Raw genomic sequence first — 22,628 nt, forward strand, 5'->3', positions numbered from 1 at the left:
CTACTATTGCTGCATCACCCTTTCCTCTTCAAGGAAAACCAATGCAAGCTCAAGACGTAGCAAGAAGGATTTCTGGCGCCGTTGCCAGGGAGGTCTTCGCTCAAGTCAAGACATACCAAGTACCCATCACAAACTCATCTCCCACGCATTTACATTATTTGCCATTTGCCTCTCATTTTCCTCTCCCCCACATCACCCTTGCCGTTTTATTCGCCCTTCTTCTGTTTTGATGTCCTAATTGGCTCGTTTGCTCGTTTGGTTGGAATAGCTATTTATTTATTGCTAAACAGAGAACCTAAGATCTATGGATCCTCATCCACTTGCTAATATTTTTAAGGGATCCAATTATGACGAACCAATTGCTAGTGAGTTTTGTGTACTAGATTATCTTTATGAAGCTTTTCTCAAAATTTGTGAATCTGAAAATTATGATAAAGAAATTTATGAAGAGATTCACGATAACTCCTTGAATAAAAAGCATGATTGCAATGATTCAACTATAAATTCTCTTGATGTCAATTATGCTAATAATATGCAAAACCCTAAGCTTGGGGATGCTAGTTTTGCTATGTCCACTACTTGTTGCCATGATCATGATTGGGGTGTTTTTTCTTATGATCTTGAAAATTTATTTGAGACCCTTGATGAATATGAGATTGATAATAATGTTTGCAATAATATTGAAAGTGGTTTTGGAAGAGTGTCAACTCTAGATCCCACATATTTGGATAATGTTCAATCTTATGAAGTTTTTGATAAAAGTGGGTTTGGAGAGGTCATGACTTTAGTTAATGTCAATCCCACTATTTTGGAAGAGTGTCAACTTTGCATGCATGTGGATCGTGTTGAGAATATGTTATGTCATAGCTATTTTGTTGAATTTTCTTATGATCCCACATGTAATTATTATGAGAGAGGAAAATATGGTTGTAGAAATTTTCGTGTTACTAAATTACCTCTCTTCATGTTGAGATAGATATCATCTCTTTGTTCTTCCTTGCATATGCTAGTTTTTGCTTGTCTTAATAATTTGTTTCCTTACAAGATGCCTATGAATAGGAAGTATGTTAGACTTAGATGTGTTTGTCACATGTTTTATGATGCTCTCTTTATGCTTCAATTCTTATCTTTTATGTGAGCATCATTGAAATCTCAATGCCTAGCTAAAAAGGCTTTAAAGAAAAGCGCCTGTTGGGAGATAACCCAATATTTTTCCTTGCTGTTATTCAATAAATTTTGCATCTAATTTCTGTTTAGATGTGTTTTTATCTTTTAATTAGTGTTTGTGCCAAGTAGAACCTATAGGATAAACTATGATGATAGTTGATTTGATTCTGCTGAAAAACAGAAACTTTGCACTCACGAGAAACAATTCAATAAATCACAGAAACGTGCTTTTGCATTGATTATTTTTGCTTCTGATCAATAAACAAATTGTCCAGTACTTACTATTTTGGTAGGAATTTTAGAGTTCCAGAAGTTTGCGTTAGTTACAGATTGCTACAGACTGTTCTATTTTTGACAGATTCTGTTTTTTGTGTGTTGTTTGCTTATTTTGATAAATCTATGGCTAGTATGTAAGGGTATGAACCATAGAGAACTTTTAATACAGTAGGTTTAACACCAAAATAAATAAAGAATGATATCATTACAGTACCTTATGTGGTGGTTTTGTTTTCTTTCACTAACGGAGCTTATAAGATTTCCAGTTGAGTTTTGTGTTGTGAAGTTTTCAAGTTTTGGGTAAAGCTTTGATGGACTATGGAATAAGGAGCGGCAAAAGCCTAAGCTTGGGGATTCCCATGGAACCCCAAGATATTCAAGGATAGCCAAAAGCCTAAGCTTGGGGATGCCCCGGGAAGGCATCCCCTCTTTCGTCTTCGTTCATTGGTAACTTTACTTGGAGCTATATTTTTATTCGCCACATGATATGTGTTTTGCTTGGAGCGTCGTGTATTATATTAGTATTTGATTTTTAGTTTACCATAATCATCCTTGCTGTACACACCTTTTGTGAGAAGCCTATTTGATTAGAATTTATTAGAATACTCTATGCGCTTCACTTATATCTTTTGAGCTTGATAGTTTTTGCTCTAGTGCTTCACTTATATCTTTTAGACCACGGCGGTGGCTTGATTTTATAGAAATTGTTAGTCTCTCATGCTTCACTTATATTATTTTGAGAGTCTTTTAGAACATCATGGTATTTTCTTTGGTTACAAATTTGGTCCTAGAATGATGAACATCCAAGTTGGGTATAATAAAAACTATCATAGGAAGTGAATTGGATGCTATGATCAATTTGATACTTGATAATTGTTTTGAGATATGGAGGTAGTGATATTAAAGTCATGCTAGTTGGGTGATTATGAATTTAAAGAATTCTTGTGTTGAAGTTAGCAAGTCCCATAGCATGCACGTATGGTTAAAGTTGTGCAACAAATTTGAAACATGAAGTGTACCTGGCTTGTGCATCCTTATGAGTGGCGGTCGGGGACGAGCGATGGTCTTTTCCTACCAATCTATCCCCCTAGGAGCATGCGCGTAGTGCTTGATTTTTGATGACTTCTAAATTTTTGCAATAAGTATATGAGTTCTTTTGACTAATGTTGAGCCCATGGATTATACACACTTTTACCTTTCTACCATTGCTAGCCTCTTCGGTACCGTGCATTGCCCTTTCTCACCTTGAGAGTTGGTGCAAACTTCGCCGGTGCATCCAAACCCCGTGATACGATGCGCTCTATCACACATAAACCTCCTTATATCTTCCTCAAAACAGCCACCATACCTACCTATTATGGCATTTCCATAGCCATTCTGAGATATATTGCCATGCAACTTTCCACCGTTCTGTTTATCATCATCATGACATACTTTACTTTTGTCATATTGCCATTGCATGATCATGTAGTTGACATCGTATTTGTGGCAAAGCCACCATGCATTATTTTTCATACATGTCACTCTTGATTCATTACACCATCCCGGTACACCACCGGAGGCATTCATATAGAGTCATACCTTGTTCTAGTTTCGAGTTGTAATTCATATGTTGTAATCAATGAAAGTGTGATGATCATCATTATTAGAGCATTGCCCAAAAAGAAAAAAGAAAAAAAAGAAAAGAAGAAAGGCCAAAAAAAAGAAAGGCCCAGAAAATAAAAAAAGGAAAATAAAGAAAATAAAGAAAATAAATAAAAAGGGCAATGTTACTATCTCTTTTTCCACACTTGTGCTTCAAAGTAGCACCTTGTTCTTCATGTAGTGAGTCTCATATATTGTGCTTCAAAGTAGCACCATGTTTTTATATAGTGAGTCTCATAGGTTGTCTTTTTCATACTAGTGGGAATTTTTCATTATAGAACTTGGCTTGTATATTCCTACAATGGGCTTCCTCAAATGCCCTAGGTCTTCGTGAGCAAGCAAGTTGGATGCACACCCACTAGTTTTCTTTTGTTGAGCATTCATTTATAGCTCTAGTGCATCCTTTGCATGGCAATCCCTACTCCTCATGTTGACATCAATTGATGGGCATCTCCATAGCCTGTTGATTATCCTCATCAATGTGAGACTTTCTCCTTTTTTTGTCTTCTCCACACAATCCCCATCATCATATTCTATTCCACCCATAGTGCTATATCCATGGCTCACGCTCATGTATTGCGTGAAGGTTGAAAAAGTTTGAGATTATTTAAGTATCAAACAATTGCTTGGCTTGTCATCGGGGGTATAGAAGTTGGGAACATCTTTGTCTGGCGGAAATGAAGCATAGCCTAACTATATGATTTTGTAGGGATGAACTTTCTTTTGCCATGTTATTTTGAGAAGACATGATTGCTTTGATTAGTATGCTTGAAGTATTACTATTTCTTTTATCAATATGAACTTTTATTTTGAATCATTTGGATCTGAATATTCATGCCACAATAAAGAAAATTACATAGAGAATTATGCTAGGTAGCATTCCACATCAAAAAATCTGTTTTTATCATTTACCTACTCGAGGACGAGCAGGAATTAAGCTTGGGGATGCTTGATACGTCTCCAATGTATCTATAATTTTTGATTGTTCCATGCTATTATATTACCCCTTTTTGTATGTTTATGGGCTTTATTTTACACATTATTATCATCTTTGGGACTAACCTACTAACCGGAGGCCAAGGCCGTATTGCTGTTTTTTTTGCCTATTTCAGTATTTCGAAGAAAAGGAATATCAAACGAAGTCCAAACGGAATGAAACCTTCGGAAGCGTGATTTCTGGAACGAACGTGATCCAGAGGACTTGGAGTGCAAGTCAAGAAGCAGCTGAGGCGGCCACGAGAGGGTAGGGCGCGCCCCCCTATAGGCCGCGCCCCCTGTCTCGTGGGCCCCTCAGGCGGCCACCGACGTACTTCTTCCTCCTATATAAGCCTACGTACCCCGAAAACATCCAGGGAGCACCCGAAACACAATTTCCACCATCGTAACCTTCTGTATCCGCGAGATCCCATCTTGGAGCCTTCGTCGGTGCTCTGCCGGAGGGGGGATCGACCATGGAGGGCTTCTACATCAACACCATAGCCCCTCCGATGAGTTGTGAGTAGTTTACCACAGACCTTCGGGTCCATAGTTATTAGCTAGATGGCTTGTTCTCTCTTTTTGGATCTCAATACAATGTTCTCCCCCTCTCTTGTGGAGATCTATTCGATGTAATCTCTTTTTGCGGTGTGTTTGTCGAGATCCAATGAATTGAGGGTTTATGCTCAAGTTTATCTATGAGAAATATTTGAATCTCTTCTGAATTCTTTTATGTATGATTGAGTTATCTTTGCAAGTCTCTTCGAATTATCAGTTTGGTTTGGCCTACTAGATTGATCTTTCTTGCCATGGGAGAAGTGCTTAGCTTTGGGTTCAATCTTGCGGTGTCCTTACCCAGTGACAGAAAGGGTTGCAAGGCACGTATTGTATTGTTGCCATCGAGGATAAAAAGATGGGGTTTATATCATATTGCATGAGTTTATCCCTCTACATCATGTCATCTTGCTTAATGTGTTACTCTGTTCTTTGTGAACTTAATACTCTAGATGCAGGCAGGAGTCGGTCGATGTGTGGAGTAATAGTAGTAGATGTAGGCAGGAGTCGGTCTACTTGTTGCGGACGTGATGCCTATATACATGATCATGCCTAGATAATCTCATAACTATTCACTTTTCTATCAATTGCTCGACAGTAATTTGTTCACCCACCGTAATACTTATGCTATCTTGAGAGAAGCCTCTAGTGAAACTTATGGCCCCCGGGTCTATCTCTTATCATATTTGCTTCCAATCTACTTTTATTTGCATCTTTACTTTTTGCATCTATATTATAAAATACCAAAAATATATTTATCTTATCATACTATCTCTATCAGATCTCACTTTCGCAAGTGGCCGTGAAGGGATTGACAACCCCTTTATTGCGTTGGTTGCGAGTTCTTGGTTTGTTTGTGTAGGTGCGTGGGACTTTTGAGGAGCCTCCTACAGGATTGATACCTTGGTTCTCAAAAACTAAGGGAAATACTTACGCTACTATTGCTGCATCACCCTTTCCTCTTCAAGGAAAACCAACACAAGCTCAAGACGTAGCAATCATCAAATCAATATGGCGGTTAAGGACCAGGAGAAGACCGCTTTTATCACTCCCTTTGGATCCTTCTATTAGGTGTCTATGCCTTTTGGGCTCAAGAGTGCCCAGGTGACTTACCAACGGTGTTTTCAGAATTGCCTTCATGACCAGATTGGATGCAATGTGCACGCCTATGTGGATGATATTGTTGTGAAATCCAGGAAGAAGGAGACTTTGATAGATGACCTGAAAGAGACCTTTGACGATCTTCGGGTCTATGAAATGATGCTTAACCCGGCCAAGCGTGTCTTTGGCGTGCCAGCAGGCAAGTTATTGGGTTTCCTGGTTTCTGAGAGGGGCATTGAAGCAAACCCAGAGAAAATCAAGGCTATCACTTCTTTGGCTAAGCCAGCATGTATCAATGACGTCCAACGGCGGTTCATATCACGGCTTTGAGCCGGTTTATAAGCCGCCTGGGAGAGAAGGCTATCCCTTTGTATCAAATGATGAAAAAGACAGATAACTTTGTCTGGAGCGATGCTGCTAATGAGGTGTTTGAGGCACTTAAGAGACAACTAGCTGAGCCGCCGGTTCTTGCAGCTCCTATCGAGAAGGAGCCCTTGCTTTATATGTGGTTGCGAACAACAGAGCTGTTAGTGTGGCAGTTGTGGTTGAAAGGAAGGAGTTAGGCAAGGAGTATCCGGTTCAAAGGCCAGTTTATTATGTCAATGAGGTGCTCATTGAGTCTAAACAGAGATATCCACATTGGCAGAAGTTGGTATATGATGTGTTCATGGCTAGCCGAAAGTTGAAGCAGTATTTTCTTGGTCATCCCATCACTATGGTTAGTTCTGCTCCATTGGGAGATATTGTTCAAAACAGAGAAGCCACAGGTTGGGTAGCTAAGTGGGCCACTGAGCTTGGACCTCATGGCTTAAAGTATATGCATCGGACAACTATAAAGTCTCAAGCACTTGTGGATTTCATCAATGACTGGACGGAGTTGCAGATGCCCGAGGATAAGCCGGATAACACATATTGGACTATTCACTTTGATGGGTCCAGGCAATTGGAAGGCTCGAGGGCTGGAGTTATATTGAATTCCCCATGAGGTGATAAATTTTGTTATGTTTTAAGGTTGATGTTCCCTTGTACTAACAATGCAGCTGAGTATGAAGCCTTGCTCCATGATCTTCGGATGGCTAAAGAGATGAATCTAAGCTGGGTGAGGTGTTTTGGCGACTCAGAATTGGTGGCTCAGCAAGTGTCAGGAACTTGGGATTCAAAGGATCCACTCATGGCGGCTTATCACCGAGAAGTTGACACTATAGCTGGTCATTTCAAAGGTTATCAAGTGGAGCATGTTGATCGACGAAAAAATGAAGCCGCTGATGCTTTAAGACGGCTGGGGTCTCAGTGTAAGCCGTACCCCCTAATGTTTTCCTTGATGTTTTGCATAACCCATCAGTTAAGTTGCCCATGGAGGAAGAATTGACAGTTCCTGACCCGGAGGCACAGCTGGTGGCGGCTCTCCATGTTATTCCTGATTGGACTGTTCCATATTTGGCTTACATGACTTGGGGCGAGTTGCCGGAGGATGAAACCTTGGCCAGGAAAATAACCCGGAGGTCTAAGTCAATGACTATTGTCAATGGTGAGCTACACATATGCAGTGTTACAGGATTGTTTCAACGATGCATTTCTCCTGAGGAGGGCCGTGAAATTCTAAGGGATGTTCATGAAGGAGACTTCGATCATCATGTCGGCTCTAAGTCTCTCATTGCTAAAGCTTTTTTTCATGGGTTTTATTGGCTGATGGCTCATGCTAATGCGGAAGATCTGGTCAGTAAATGTGATGGCTGTCAGAAATTTTTAAGGCAAGCTCATGTGCCGGATCAAGAATTGAGGATGATTCCAATTATTTGGCCATTTGCAGTGTGGGGGCTGGATATGGTTGGGCCTTTTAAAAGGTCCAAGGATAAAAAGACTCATCTCCTGGTAACTGTTGACAAGTTTACAAAGTGGGTTGAAGCTGAGCCGGTCAGCAAATGTGATGCAGCCACGACGGTTCAATTCATCAAAAAGGTGATCTTTCATTTTGGATACCATCATAGTATCATTACTGATATTGGTACTAATCTGTCTATGGGTGCAATGATAGAGTTCTATCAACAAGAGCATATCCGGCTTGATGTATCATCAGTGGCTCACCCCCAGTCTAATGGTCAAGCTGAAAGAGCTAATCAAGAAATCTTGAGAGGTATCAAACCCCGGCTTATGGTCCCTTTGCAGAGGACACCAGGTTTTTGGGTGGAAGAGTTGCCCTTAGTGCTTTGGAGTATCAATACGACCGCAACAGATCTACGGGTTACACACCTTTCTTCATGGTTTACGGAGCAGAGGCGGTTCTCCCTGGTGACATACGTCACGACTCGCCTCATGTGGCAGCTTATGTTGAAGCTGATAATGAGAAAGCACGTTAGGATGCTGTTGACCTATTGGATGAAGAGCGTGACCTTGCGGCGGCTCGTTCGGTGATTTACCAGCAAGATATGTGTCGTTATCACAGCCGCCGCGTTAAAACTAGGACCTTTCAAGAAAGATATTGGTGCTCCGGCTCATCCAGGATCAAACTAACATGCAAAAGTTATCCCCACCTTGGGAAGGGCCTTTTGTGGTTAGCAATAATCTGAACAACGGGTCATACTACCTTATAGATGTTCGAGACCACAAGGACTCACGCATGTCGGAGGAGGAGACCCGCCGGCCGTGGAATATTGCTCATCTTCGGCCTTATTACACCTGAGCTACCGGCTCTTGTGATGTACATACCTTTACTAATGTATATATTATGACTAGTATAATAAAGCCGACATCCCTGATGATTCAGGGCCTCTGTAGTTTCATTTCTAAGAATCTGAGTCTTTATTGTTAATTCAGAAGGTCACTTGGGGTCTTCCTGCTCAATGAGCATAGCTATGATTACCCTTTTGATCCGGCTTGTACGCCTTGTGTCATGGAATAGTCATGATAGATGTCCTAGTGTGAGGACTTAGTTGTGGAGCCATCGCAACTAGGTTAGCTTAAAGGGGTTAAACGGGACAAAGGACACAGGAGTTTATACTGGTTCGGCCCCCTGCGGTGAAGGTAAAGGCCTAATCCAGTTTGAGGTGGTATTGCTTATGTCTCGATTACCAGGGAGCGAATCCGCTTGACCTAGCTTTCGATCTGTTGTTTCTTGCCCTGAACCGCCGCCGGGTCGTCCCTTTATATACATATGTTGATGCCCAGCGGCTCACAGAGTCCCGGCCGGCTCATAGACAACGAGTCCGGCTCGGTGACTAACTGTACATGCCTTACAAAACAAGTTATACATATATGGCTGTTTACTTTTACGGGCCTTAAGTCGCCCTTGGGCCTTGGGCCCTTGCCTGTGAACCGCCGTATTCAATATCCTCGTGGGCTTCATATCATGAATCGCCATAGGTATAACCCGGCCTCCTGGGCGGGTCATATCTAATGGTTATATCCCCAACATTAGGACCAGGTTGATTTGAACTGGTTCATGTCAATCTTCAACACTTAGGAAAAATCCGCCCTTCTTCATTTGTGCGAGAACTCATAACCCACCATGACGTCATCTCCTGGACTTGTGGTAACCCGCCATGATGTCACCTGTCATTAATTTACACAATATCCAATATATCTTAATGGATCCTTATTAATAGTTGTCCAAAGAATCGAGGCGACCAGGCAGCTGGATAATCATTTTTTTTGGCCTCCTCATTTTTTGCGCCCACTTATTAGCTTTCTCCTTATAAATAGGGTCAAACCTCCCTTATGTCATTCTCCCCCTTCTCTTTATCGTTGTCCTCCTTCTCGCGACTCCTTTGCCACTCGAGCTCCCCCGCCGCCATGAAGCACACCGTCCTCTTCGTCCTCAGCCACTGCATCAACCTGAACGGGACCAGAGAACCCCGGCGCCTCACCGCAATCTCATCTGCATTTGTAAGTGTTCCCCCTTTTATGCTCTAGATCCTCATTAGGGTTCCTGTAGTTCTTCGTGGTCTTCACAGTTCTTTGTCCTCCATCTTCAACCCTAGCATCTTTTGATCTGAAGATAACATATAACTCGTGCGGTAGCAGTTTTTCCCTTGCTTTTAGTACCAGCGGACTATTTTTCCTTCATAAAAGATCTCCCCAAAACCTATGAACTCCCCTGCACTATTTGTCCAGTACTTAGCAAAATTTTCTTCCTGATAGATCAACCCGGTCATGGCGGCTTATATCAGCAGTTGTATTTAGTTTCAACACTTTGGGAAGCTTCACTCTTTGATGGATATCAATCTGCTCATGGCGGCTTACATAACCCGCTGTAACTAGTCATATACCATTAGGCCCCTTTTTAAGCCACCATTCTGTATATGTGTTATAGTGCTCTTTCTCCGGCTTAATTTAATCCAGCAAACTTGTTCTTTTTTCCTTCTTAGGCTTCTTTCTTCACAATGGCCCCGAAGACAGCCACTTTCTGTAACTAGGTTCCCTCCATTGTCACTAAGAAAACACTCCAGGACTTTGTAACAACCGGCTATTTGCCCAAGAAGGCTATCATGCATTATCGCACCCTCAAGTCGGAAGAGGAGAAACCTCAGCCAAAGGATGATGAAGTCATTGTCTTTACTGATCACATGAACCGGGGCTTCTCACCGCCCGGCTCTAAATTCTTTCGGGATGTTCTGCATTTTTTTAATCTTCATCCTCAAGACCTCAGACCCAATCCCGAGTCAAACATATGCAATTTCTAAGTTTTCTGTGAGGTGTACCTTCAAGAGGATCCCAATGTGGAGCTGTTTAGAGAATACTTTTATTTGAACCGCCAGAACAAGTACTCAAATGGACCTAGCCTGGAACTTGGTGGAATCTCAATTCAGCGAAGGAGAGACGCTATCTTCCCTTATGCCCGCCTGCTGAGTCATCCCAAGGATTGGAATCAGACATGGTTCTATTGCAAAGATACTTCTCTGGCTAACGAGAACCAGCTGCCCGGCTTTCGCGCACCGCGTCTTGACTCAAAACACCATCTCCCTAACAAGCTGACAGCCGCTGAACGCAAAGAACTTGCCCCCACCATTGCCAAGGTCAAGGCTCTGTTGGGAAATGGCTTAACTAGCATTGACTTGGTTTGATGCTAGGTTGCATGGTGGGTCATTCCATTGAGTCGCGGCACTGGCTTAATGTGCACTTACACTGGTGGCAAAAAGGATCCACTGCGCCATAGCTCTAAGGATTTAACTGATGATGCCATCAATGAAATGACGAAGTCTCTTCTGCATGAAAGCCCAGTAGACTGCAGCAAAGTGGGCCTAAGCCCTTTTTGCACATCTAACCCGGCACCAGAAGTAAGTCTTTAAATTACTTACTTTACCTTCATCCTTCAATACTTTGTTTAACTCAACTTTGATGACTTTCACAGGCTAATTATGACTTTTGGAAGAAGGAATATGACCATGAAGCTGCCAAAAGGGCCAGGAAAGCCAAGAAAGCTGCACAAAGAACCGCCAAGAAGAGGGGAAAGAAACCCAGTGCTTCCGAGCTGCTTGAACTGGACGACAGCTCTGAGTCGGAGGTAGCCCTTGATTCTCTTGGCTCCTTTTTCAACCATCTTATTGACATTGATTATCATGAGGATGACACGGGGACTAGTCAAGCAATCGAGGAAGAGGTAACTATCATTTCCTCTGACTCCGAGCCTTTCCGAGACAGAAATTTCAAAGAGTAACCCAAAAAGTAAGCTTTTCACACCCCTTAGCTCATCTGGATCCTCACTTTCTTTTGAAGCAACAACAACATGAGAGCCGGCGACAGACTCGGACTAGCAGGGACGAAGAATTATCTTCCGGCTTACGGAATACTCCAAGGAAGCATCGAAACAAGGTCACCCCCGATTTAAACTCTTTTTATCCTCTGGCGGGTCTCGTCTGCCAACCACTTAACTCTTCCGACTCAAATTATCAAGAAACATCTTGTTCCTCTTCCGGTGACTCATCTCAGTCTCATCTGCCGGCTTTCAAGACTGCTCTCGGGTAATCGTAATTACTTATCATTTACTCATTATGATCCTTTATACTTATACTGACCTCTCATGATTCATGCAGTGGAAAAGCCAAGCCTAGCAAGAAGGCAAAGGTGACTGAGCCAGCTGAAGACCCGAAAGTCAATAAGCCGGAGCAACAAACCCCAGCACCTGAGATCTCTGTTCCTCAATCGTCGGAGCCAGTTCTTGACATTCCACTAGTGACTTCTGAATCTCCTATCAATCAAGCCAGCGATGACCCTTTGAACCCTGAAGCATCCAGACCAGTTAAGACGACTGGTACACATGATGATGATGTGATGATCACCAACACCGGCTTTAGAGAGCTGGGAAGGCCTCTTGTCTTGGCCAAGGAGGAGTACATTGAACGATGAAAAGTAAGATTTGATGTTGCTGACTACTCCCAATTAAGCATTGGCGAAGTATATTCTGGCTATCTCAGTTAAGTACATAGCAGTCGTAAACTTGATGTTGACATGGTGAAGCAAATGCACCAGAAATTTGAGGTATGAGCTCCTCCTTTATTGAGTTATGCACATCCTATCAGCCCCCAAGTCTACTGTTTATGATGAATATGCTGTAGACTTAAATTAACCATGAGCATAAATAATACCCTTTGTCAGACTCCTTCAAAATCTGGCTTAAAGCATCCGGTTTAAAGTAGATCTATAATGATTAACACTGAATCTGTAGCCCCCAAGGGCCAGTTTAATCAGCATGAATGAGCCGGTCCTTTATACTCTTGTGTAGAAAGCAGTACTTACTTGTGTAGTTCTCATGAGCTGGCTGTGGCCGTTTGTAACACAAACGGGTCATCGTAAAGTAGTAACAAAACAAGCAATATGCATTACCCCCCAAGTGCCAAGTACTCTTGCTCGCAAAGCGTTTGGGACTTATTCACATAAGTTGTTGCATGAATAATTTTTTTGGCAGACATTAGCCCCCAAGTGCCAAGTGTTGTTGCTTGCAAAAGGCTTGGTACTTCATGTTTTTAGCTAAATATGAATTATGATTTTGATCCGGTGTATGTACAGACCACCACTGCTCAACTTAGATCCGAGCTGTCTGACTTGAAGACTCGTCTGGAGCTGCAAGAATCTGAGACCCGGAAGGCGAACTCAAAGTTCCAATTCAGCGTGACTGAAACGGAAAAACTGAAAACCAGCTTTGAAGTGGAAATAAATGCTTGGGCTGAAGAAAAGACGGCCTTGACACAGCGGGCTGAGAAGGCGGAGGCGGCTCTCGAGGAGGCGCCCACTAAACTTACCGGCTTAAAACGCCATGTGTCTCAAATAGTTTCTGCTATCTTTGGTAAGTCGCCTCACTAGTATCCATTTAAATTTCTTCCTTGATTGATATAAGCCGCTTCTAATCCATCCATGATTATTATGCAGGCTCCAGGAGCACCAATCTTAACCAGGATATACTTGTGAAGCTGAAGGTGGTTTACACACTTGTGGAGCAGCTTTATACTGGGGCTCAACGTGCATTGGCCACAATCTCTTTTAGTTGATGTGTTGAGAAAACTTTCTATTCTGCCTGAGAGGTTTAGTGAGATGAAGCGATCATCTGCAAGAGCCGGAGCTGTGATGGCCTTAAGCCGGGCCAATGCATGGTTACCAGAGCTAGACCCGGCCGATATATCTACCGGGTACCCAAGCTTGAAAGAAGACGGCACCCCTTTTGATAAGAAAGACTTTGCCACTTGTGTGAAGGACATACGTCCCCTAACTAGTCTGATTGCCAATGAAACAGATCTTTCCAAATATCAACCGGAGTATGACTTGGAAAATCGGAAGATGCCGACGCCGTCTTACAAAGTGAAGGATCTAATTCCCGCAATCCGTAAGCACACTTTTGCTCCTAAAGTTGACCCGTCCGAGCTTATTGATGGTGAAGCTGAATTCCAAGCCTTGAATGGCATTGAATGGTCATCACCAACCTTCCAGGAAGTAGAACAAGACGAATAAGCGGAGAGGGGTGATCCAGAAGCGTCAGGCCATCAGAGTCAAGAAGATTGATCCGCTGGGCAGTTCATATATGTGACCTTCTGAAAAACAGTTAATCATTTTGACTCCTTGAGTCATGTAATAGGGTAGCAATAACTTTGCTCTGCCATGCCATCGTGCATATTTATGTTGTGCTTTAACGTTGTTAAGCCGCCACTTGATAATTATCCTTTTAGACTTATCATGATGTTGATTGGTGCAGTTGAAAATTTTGAATTATCCTGCACACAAGTAGATCACAAGAGCCCTTGGCGGCTGACCGTAGGGCGGGTCATAATACCTCATATAGAACCATTGATGTTTAAAACAGTTATAGATAGGATTGGTTTAGGCAGAATCAGACATATTTATAATAATAATATCATACCTGTGATATTGAATCGTACTGCCGGTTTATGATACCTGTGCAGTAAGGGTGATAAACCCAAAACTTTAGAAGCCAATACTTCCAAGTACTTGATATCATCATGTATGGGCGACTTGTCGCCTCACATTAAGCCAGGTTAATAGAGATCACGGGTATGCTTCAAGTATGAGCTGTGAGATTGAAGGCTACATGGCTGGAACTACTTTAAACCAAAAGGCAAGATAGTATCAAGAAGAACCGAAAAAAATCTTCAAAAAATCAAGCCAAATGAGAAAAAACGAGGCTATGCTTCGAATACGAGCAAGAAGTTGGACCAAAAGGGTTAGTGGCTATGATTCGAATACAATCAGGAAGCCGGACCAGAAGGGTTAATGGCTATGATTCGAATACGATCAGGAAGTCCCCAAGTGGTTTGTGGCATTGCGCCGATCACTAGGATACCGACAGCTATGATTCGAATACGATCAGGAAGCCCCCTAGTGACCATGAGTTTTGGCATTGCACCGATGAAAGGGGTACCGACAACTATGATTCAAATACGATCAGGAAGCCCCCCCAGTGACCTTAAGTTTTGGCATTGCGCTGATCAAAGGGGTACTGACAGCTATGATTCAAATACGATCAGGAAGCCCCGTAGTGACCATTGAAGTTATGATGAAAAAGACTCATTATTCTTGAAGATGAAACAATAGAGGCCCTGCTTTATTATCATCATAATATATACATCGTCAAAATATGTACATCATAAGAGCTGGTGGCTCAAGTGTAGTAAGGCCGAAGATGAGCAATATTCCACGGCCGGTGGGTCTCCTCCTCCGACTTACGTGAGTCTTTGTGCTCTCGAATATCGATAAGGTAGTATGACCCATTGTTTTAGTTCTTGCTGACCACAAAGGGTCCTTCCCAAGGTTGGGATAACTTGTGCATATTAGTTTGATCCTGGATGAGCCAGAGCACCAAATCACCTTCTTGAAAGGTTCTGGACTTAACCCATATTAGTTTGATCCTGGATGAGCCGGAGCACCAAATCACCTTCTTGAAAGGTTCTGGACTTAACCCGGTGGCTGTGGTAACGATGTAGATCTTGTTGGTAAATCACCGAGCGAGCCGCCGCAAGGTCACGCTCCTCATCTAACAGGTCAAGTGCATCCTGATGTGCTTGTTCATTATCAGCTTCAACATAAGCCGCCACATGGGGTGAGTCGTGACGGATGTCACTAGGGAGAACGCCTCTGCTCCATAAACCATGAAGAAAGGCATGTAACCCGTAGATCTTTTGGGAGTAGTATTGATACTCCATAGCACTAAAGGTAACTCCTCCACCCAACAACCCGACGTTCTCTGCAAAGGAACCATAAGCCGGGGCTTGATGCCTCTCAAAATTTCTTGATTGGCTCTTTCGGCTTGACCATTAGATTGAGGATGAGCTACTGATGATACATCAAGTTGAATATGCTCACATTGACAAAACTCTTTCTTAGCACCTTTAGACAGATTAGTGCCATTATCAGTTATGATGTTGTGGGGAAAGCCAAAGCAAAAAATCACCCTTTTAATGAATTGAACCGCCGTTGCCGCATCACACTTACTGACTGGCTCTGCTTCGACCCACTTTGTGAATTTGTCAACCGCCACCAAAAGATGGGTCTTTTTATCCTTGGACCTTTTAAAACGCCCAACCATATGAAGCCCCCAGACTGCAAACGGCCAAGTAATTGGAATCATCCGAAATTCTTGAGCCAGCACATGAGCTCGCCGTGAAAATTTCTGACAACCATCACATTTACTGACCAAATCCTCTGCGTCAGCATGAGCCGTCAGCCAATAAAATCCATGATGAAAAGCTTTAGCCACAAGGGACTTTGAACCGAAATGATGACCACAATCTCCTTCATGAATCTCACAAAGCATCTCACGGCCTTCTTTAGGAGAGACGCAATGCTGAAACACCCCAGTGACACTACGGTGGTGTAACTCACCATTGGCAATTGTCATTGACTTAGAACGCCGGGTTATCTGCCTAGTCAAAGTTTCGTCCTCAGGTAACTCGCACCAGGTCATGTACACTAGTAGAAAATACACTACAAAAAAATACACTTCCGTGATGATATGTGTTTGTCACAGTAAGTCGCATTTTTCTTCATGCATGTACATCCATGACAAATTTATGACAGAATCAAGATAGTCATACATGTGTTGTCATGGAAGTGTTCGATGACATTACCAAAATTATCATCATGGAAGTGTCCACTTCCATGATGATAAATCGCGCGTCACATAACTGCTTTCGTCAAGGGTGACCGACACGTGGCATCCACCGTAACAGAATGCTGTTAAGCTATCGGGTCGGGTTTTGTATCCGATAACCTGTTAACAGCCCCGGCCAATGGGGATTTTCCACGTGTAAAATCATCATTGGCTGGAGGAAACACGTGCGGCTCACCCGTTGGGACAGATGTCATCCACTCATTAGACAGAAGGCGCCTATGATACATCAACACGTGGCATGGCCCAATAGAGGCCCATTCATGTGAAAAGGCCGGCCCGTTTGACTTGGTCAAAAGGTGGCGGGCCGGCCCATGGAAAGCCTGTTAATGGCCTGTTCGCATATAGCCCATTTACAGCCCACTAACCCAAGGCCCGTTACGCCCTATCCGAATTAGGCCCAGTAGCGTCAACTGGGCCATCCAATATGATTCTAGCCCGTTTTCACTTCTGGCCCATGTATGGCCCATGACGTCTTTCGGCCCATATGAGGCCCTATGTAACTCTTGGCCTATTAACGACCCGTGGTGAAACTGGCCCGCAATGAACAGTGTATCACTTTACACCCACTAATGGCCCATGGTGAAACTAGCCCGTAATGAATAGTATATCATTTTATACCCATTAAGGGCCCGTTATTCAGTTGGGCCGTTTGCAGCAAATATTATCTTTCGGCCTTCTCAGAGCCCATTTATTCTTGGGCTCATTTCCAGCATTCGTTTACTTACGGCCCGTTACTGTCATTTTCTGCTTGTGGGCCAAATTCAGCCCGTGGTTACATCGGCCCGTTTGTGGTCCGTTAATACGTTGGGCCGTTTTCATAGCGTCATCAAATACGGCCTATTAACGATGGCCCGTTATGGACATACGGTCCGTATAAGGCCCATTGATGATACGGCCCATAGAAGGCCCATTGTTTCTACGGCCCGTAGAAGGCCCATTGTTTCTACGGCCCGTAGAAGGCCCATTGTTTCTACGGCCCGTAGAAGGCCTACTATTTCTACGGCCCGTAGAAGGCCCACTATTTCTACGGCCCGTAGGAGGCCTAGTGTGACTACAAGAAATATTAGCCCATGGTTATTGTGGCCTTGTTTTAAAAAGAACTGCACTGACTACAAGCAAACAAATAAACAAGACAACAAGGAAATAAATAAGCAAGCAACTTATGCTAGGCTATCACGGTTGTTACACATATTACATCCACTAGGCATCAAAGTTCGCCACCAGTGCAAATATAGGGAACAAAGTAGCATATCATATACACTGGTTGTCAAAGTTGGCGACCAGCGCAAATAAACGCCACAGCAAAACAAATCCAGAACTGAAACCACTTCAGAAGATCTCAAGAAACAATATCCTGGGTACCCATAATGCTGGCAAGATGCTTAGCAAGCTTATTAACTTTCTCTTGTTTGGCGCTTAAATCCTCCAGCGCTTGCTGTTGCACCAGAAAATATGCATCTGAATTCTGCAGGGACTTCCTCAGTCCTTCAGCTTCCTGTCGCAGCACATCTGATCGATGTCTTTCAACTTGAAGTTGAGACTCAAGAAGACGAACTGATTTAGGCAGCGAGTTCGAAGAGCTTGTGCCAGCAGTAGTGGCCAGTAACTCGAACACTACATCAAGATAGGACTTTTGGGTTCCCTCAGTGTCGTCAAGATAGTTTTTATCAGCTTTCTTGGAGACCAACAGGGATGTCTCACTATCTTGAACCTTATCTGCATTACTTCCTTTACCATTAGATAACGCGGTACTGTTGTCCAATATTTTGTCCGCATTCTAAAAGAGAAACAAGCAGACACATCACATGTTTACCATGTTGTATATGAAACTCATTTTGGTAAATGAGTTCAGTAGTAAAGTGGATAGGATAACAGCATGAAACAAACATATATCTATGTGCCATGGTCACTTTATGGTCTATATCATTTTAGTTTTTGTTGCCAAATCAAGATAGAGACACAGCTCAAATAATATTTGTTCAAGACAAAGCAGAATAAACAAAATATAAGTGTGGGTAACTATAGAGCAATAACAACACTTGTAATGTGCATGACATGAGAACATAACTGTTTATTCAATTGAAACTGAAATCAACATAGAGCAGGTTACAACAGCAAACCAGTTAAAGAAACAGGTTTAAAACATACTTGTTGCACCAATGGAGATTCAATTCCATCCTTCAAATTTGAAAATAGTTGGTATGAGTAAATACAGTAATGCAAGAGCAAAGGAGTATGAACCATAGCTACAGAACCTGACCTGACAACAATTCTTCTTCTCCTTTAAGCGTTGAGTTGGGATTCGGAGTGGTGGTCCTCGTGCTTTGGGCACTACAGTTCCCTTACTAACCGCTCGTGTTTGGGTGCTCTGTGGTGGAGACGGTGTTGTGTCAACTGGAACTGGGTTACTATCTGCCGGAGTTGGGGTTAGAAGGGGTGTAGTTGGTTCTCTGTCCAACTGGGTAGGGGTACAATCTGCGAGAGTCTGGGTTATGTGTGGTGGATCTGGTCCTTGGGCAAGTACAACCGTGGTTCTATCTGCATCAACTGGTAGCACTATCTTTTCTGAAGACCGTGTTGTTACTCCCTTAGATACTGCCATCACGCTCTCCAATTCAAATGGCCGATAAACAAGAAAAGTAATTGAAAGTATATACATTGTATGATAGACAGGTGCAATGGATAGTGGGGAATAAAAGAGGGCATGAAATAATTCATATTTATGTTGTCTAACCAAACAGGATAGCATGACACAATTTCACATATATGATGGCTAACTAAACAGGATAGCATGACACAATTTCACATTATGATGGCTAACTAAAAAAGATGGAAAGACATAGTTCAAAATATGAGACTATGTAAACAGGATGACATCACATAACTATATAATGTGTTTATTAAATAGGTTGGCATGCTATAATTCACATACATTCATGGATAGAATGCCATAATTCTAAATATAATGACTGTAAACACTAAACAGGATGAGATGATATAACTATATGATGTCTTTATTAAATGGGTTGCCATGCCATAATTCAGATAGATGATGTGTAGCATAGATACCTCCAAAGATGGGGCCCTTTGTACGGTTTAGGCTTAACCGTTTAGCAATAATGACACCCATACTGAAAGTGTTATCACCGAATAAGGCATGGAGCAGAATAATAATATCAGGGACACTGAAGTTTCCACTATTTCCACGACCAATTAAACATCGACTAGCAAATATAGCAAAGTAGCGTAAAACAGGAAAATGTATGCTAGTGATTCTCGCATCGGAACCCTTCCTCGGTTCCCCTACAGTAATAGTGTCAATAAAACCTTCCACGTCTTTACGATGTGGTTCATCTAAGCTACCCTCAAAGGGTATTCTACAAGCCGCGCAAAAATTACGTAATGACATTTCCTTAGCCTCATCATATAAATGAAAGGATACTGAAGGAGGTGAATTCTTAGGATAATAATAAAAGTTTTGCATGAAAGTATTGGTGAGTAAGAGATACAGTTCGATCTGGTCGTGGAGGAAGTCGGTGAGGCCCGCATTTTCAGCCAAAGAATAAAAGTCTTCATAAATCCCGGCTGCTCTCAAGAAATTATCACAAGGCCACTCACACGGCCTTACTTCCGCTACACGAGGAAGATTATACTTGGCCTTTTCTTTCTCCTTAGCTTGTTTATCCTTGGAGCTTTGGCTAGAAGAGCCCCTCAAGAACAATCTCTTCATCTTTTTCTGATTTTTTTTGAAATTTTTAGTAACTTCAAAATAAAAGTGAATCAAACTCAACAAAACTGATAGTAACTACTCCCACAAGTGCCTAGAGCCTATATCATGCATTAAAATTACTTGGGACCTCATAAATTTGACATACAAGCTCAAGAACAGGATCACCTAGGCAGCGAAAATTTGCAATGAATAAAGAACTAGAACAAAAACTAATTGGACCATTGGAGGAGTCACATACCAAGCAAATCTCCCAAAGCAGTTTTGTGAATGGAGCTTTGAGCAAAGGAGATCAAAAATCGCAGCAAAATTAGCTAGAACTCGTGCTTGAGCTGGATGGGGATTTTTTTGGGAGGAAGATGGAGTGTGTGGGTGCAGGAATAAGTGGAGGGGAGCAACCTTGGGCCCATGAGGCAGGAGGGCGCGCCCAGGGGGTGTGGGCGCGCCCTAGACCCTCGTGGCCAGGTGCTTGCCCTCCCTGCTATGTTCTCAGTGCCTAAAATCCTCAAATATTCCATAAAAAATCATACTAAATTTGCAGGGCATTTGGAGCACTTTTATTTTTGGGATATATTTTTTATTGCATGGATAATTCAAGAAGCAGACAGATAATACTATTTTTGCTTTATTTATTCTAAATAACAAAAAGTAAAAAAGAAGGTATAGAAGGTTGTGCCTTCTAGTTTCATCCATCTCATGATCATCAAAATGAATCCACTAACAAGGTTGATCAAGTCTTGTTAACAAACTCACTCCGAATAACACGGTACTCGAGAAATTTCGAATAACACTAGTGTCGGTGTCAAAACCGGCGGATCTCGGGTAGGGGGTCCCGAACTGTGCGTCTAGGCGGATGGTAACAGGAGACAAGGGACACGATGTTTTACCCAGGTTCGGGCCCTCTTGATGGAGGTAAAACCCTACGTCCTGCTTGATTGATATTGATGATGTGGGTATTACAAGAGTAGATCTACCACAAGGTCAAGGAGGCTAAACCCTAGAAGCTAGCCTATGGTATGATTGTTGTTATCTCCTACGACTAAAACCATCCGGTTTATATAGACACCGGAGAGGGCTAGGGTTACACATGGTCGGTTACAATGGTAGGAGATCTACATATCCGTATCGCCAAGCTTGCCTTCCACGCCAAGGAAAGTCCCATACGGACACGGGACGAAGTCTTCAATCTTGTATCTTCATAGTCTTGGAGTCCGGCCGATGATGATAGTTCGGCTATTCGGACACCCCCTAGTCCGGGACTCCCTCAATAGCCCCCGAACCAGGCTTCAATGATGACGAGTCCGGCGCGCATATTGTCTTCGGCGTTGCAAGGCGGGTTCTCCTTCAAATTCCATGTGCCTGCTGAATAGTGTCCGGCTTCCTTATAAATGTTGCTCTCCTTGGCTTCCATGTCCAATAATGGCCCTCTTCCACGTGTCGTATGAATGCGAAAAACTAGGGTATTTTTGCGTTTTACCCCCTAGCTGTGTGCATAAGCCGCCTATAAGAGAGGCGAGGATCTAGATCCAAATCACACCATCCTCCTTCCGCAAGTACTCATCGAAGCGCCTCTGACAAAAATCCATCCCATCATGGATAGTCGACGCGGCTCCTCCTCTCGCGCTCCCAGCCCTCAGCCAGGAGATTGGGGGAGATGTTCAGTTCCACACAGCGAGCTAGTGACGCTCCAAACCGAGGGATATCTTCCCCCAACCTTCATGGTTCCAGTTCGAGCCGGACTGGCCACCTACAGGGGTGGAAAGCAGGGGGAGAGCGTCCCCAATCCCTCCAAAGGAGAGCGGGTATGCTTCGTCCCTTATCTAATAAGGGGACTCGAATTTCCCATACATCCGTTTCTCCGGGGGCTCCTGGAGTTCTATGGACTCCAGCTTCACCACCTTACACCTGCCTCCATTTTGCACATCGCGGGCTTTGTAGCTCTTTGCGAGCTGTTCTTGGGCATTGAGCCCCATTTTGCGCTGTGGAAGAGATTGTTTTGCCTCGTACCCCGTTCTCACGAGGGGTCGATATATCAAGTGGGCGGAGCCGAAATATGGCGCATCGCCGGGACCGGATATCTATCTGGAACCCCGAAGAAGGCATCCGAAGAGTGGCCTTCGGAATGGTTTTATATGGAAGACGCCCCACTGCCAGATCTAGTTCGGATCGGCCTCCCGGAGTTCAGCAACGCTCCCTTGAAGAAACGCCTGAGTTGGCGCCCGCGGAGCCCTCAGCGGGAAGATGATGGGAGCGTCCAATATCTGATGGGCCGGATAAGGTTACTGGCCCACTCCGGATTGACCATGATTGGAGTCATGGCCACGTGCATTATGCGAGGGGTGCAGCCGCTCCAATATAGGGGCCACCCCATGTGGGATTTCAACGGGGAGGATGACGCCTCCCGTCATGGCCGCAAGGGGCCGGGATCGGCCGCCGATCTGGTGAAGATCCTGTCCGGCTTGTACAAGGGGGAGAAGGAGGACTTCCTCCGCACGAGTCCATTGAATGTATTCTCCATGAATAACCCTTGGAGCTGGGTAATCGGACGTTTATCTATCCGATCCATATTCC

Source organism: Triticum aestivum, chromosome 5B (assembly GCF_018294505.1).
Source record: "Triticum aestivum cultivar Chinese Spring chromosome 5B, IWGSC CS RefSeq v2.1, whole genome shotgun sequence".
In the NCBI taxonomy this organism is placed as follows: Eukaryota; Viridiplantae; Streptophyta; class Magnoliopsida; order Poales; family Poaceae; genus Triticum; species Triticum aestivum.